General features: G+C 37.0%; 1 pseudogene; it reads right to left on the bottom strand.

Annotated features, from left to right (window-relative positions):
* Positions 1–1,380: 1,380 nt before the first annotated feature.
* Positions 1,381–1,781, bottom strand: LOC116904441 (annotated as a pseudogene).
* Positions 1,782–2,015: the final 234 nt, after the last annotated feature.

The raw sequence follows: 2,015 nt of genomic DNA, 5'->3' as shown, positions 1-2,015 counted from the left end.
CTGCCAGGAATGAATGGTTCCAACTCTCCCTCCTCCCCCCGCCCCCTCCCCTTTCTATTTTACCATCTTTGCTTTGGCCGCCTAATTAATCTTATGGAAATCTCCCGAAGCCAGATTCCAGCAAGGTTGCCCCGATGTTTATAATTTGATTTGTGATGATAAAAGTGAAGGCACCCGGTGATGGAACAGTGTCATTTCCAACACTCTCGAGAATCGGAGAGGCTATCAATCTTTCCCACGTGCACGGCAAACTGATATGCTAGAAAATTAACTTCAATTAATAACAGAAATCCCCAGACACACGGGAAAGTGGAGCTGCTTTGAAAGAGAACCTTCAAAGATGTCTCTGGACTGTCTTTCATATGCAGACCTTTTTCATAGAAGATTCTCAACTAGAAAATATGTGTGTGTATCAGTATTTATCTTTTTAAAAATTGTTTTATACTAATTTCAGTAAGGTATGGTATCTTCAAGACCAAATTTAGTTGTCTTTATTTAATGACAAAAATCTTCATATCTTCCTGTTGTAAAGCTTCAATGTTTGGTGTCTTTTTTCTTTGGTTTCACGAACCAAGAGATTTTAAAATCATTTGAAAACTTTTACTTCACCTTTAAATCCTTTATGTGGATCAACCAACATTTTAACTTAAAAAGTGTGTGTGTGTGTGTGTGTGTGTGTTTGCATGTGAAGACATACCTACCATTGTAAAACTCACTGGTAGTTATTATGGACAACCGTTCAATCGACCCCTTCTAATAAAATCCTTCTACTATATTAATTAATAAATAAAATAGTAGTAAAAGAACTCTAATAAAAAGTAGTAAAAAGGCTCTAATAAACTTGAATACAAAGTATTACGATGCACAACAATCTTACTCTATTTATTTCTAATTGTAGATGGTTTATTCTGTACAAAATGAGAAGGATATTATTCCTCAGCAGTAAAATTTCGGCCTGTGTGTTAAAGCATTTGAAACGTTTGTAACGTTCTATCAGAAGTAGAATGAATGTGCACTCTGAATGATTCTGTAGATGTCTTATCTCTTCCTACTCCTTCCCTCTCTGTCTTCTGTTCTTTCTTTCCTTATATTTCTACCTCTTTCATTTCCTCATCTTCTTAAAAGTCAGTGGGTTACAAACACATACTTCTCAACTTTATAAAAGAAACAGTTTCTACCAATAAGTATTAAGCGTCTTTATGGTATTTGGTAGGAATTTTTTTCCTTTTTTCGTGTCGAGAATTATTCAATAAACATATCCCAGTACTGTTACACATCACTCTTGAACATAAAATAGGTTTCTGGAAAATTAACTTCCGTTATTTTATTTCTTTTTATTTTAGTTGTTCCCAGGTTCGTTGAAAATATCACAGAACAGGGTCAAAGGTTTCCACTTGGTGTTTTGAAATTCATCCTCGCTGTAGGCTGAGTGACCTGCAGGTTGGAGAGACTGCCAGAGTCTAGAAACTTCAGCATTTCCTAGGTGTTGGGACCTACCTTGGTGAGCTGATCTAGGATTGAGACCTCAGGAACATAATTATCTCTCCTCTTCTCCCTTCCTCATACAGCCGGCTGGAGATGCTACTCACAGGACCCCTTTGAATCCTCTTCATCATTCTTGGCATAGCCAGTCATCGTGTTGTGCACTTTCCTGCAGGGATAATGGTGACCTCCTAACATAGGCATGTGTCTGTGAGGACGTCATTACACAAGAGCATGTAGTACTTCTAAATGATGGCCTGGGCTGCTGTCTTCACAGTCTGGGGGAAACTGTGGTCCATGGTGGCAGGTCATTGTAAAAGAGCAGACTTCTATCATTTTAGAATTATTAATATAAAATGCAACAATACTAAACCTGATGAACATACCTGCACCATAGTCAACTGTGAATTCTGACTAAAAATCAAATTGGATTGGTAGTAGGAGTTGAAAAACTCTAGTGCCAATGTCCTAGATAGCGAATTCTTTAATATTCCATTAGGAAACACAATTATTGTTCTTGTTTTTACAATCTT

Source organism: Rattus rattus, chromosome 6 (genome assembly GCF_011064425.1).
Source record: "Rattus rattus isolate New Zealand chromosome 6, Rrattus_CSIRO_v1, whole genome shotgun sequence".
NCBI lineage: Eukaryota > Metazoa > Chordata > Mammalia > Rodentia > Muridae > Rattus > Rattus rattus.
Note: the sequence above shows the minus strand (reverse complement) of the source record. Positions and strands in the feature narration are given on the sequence as shown.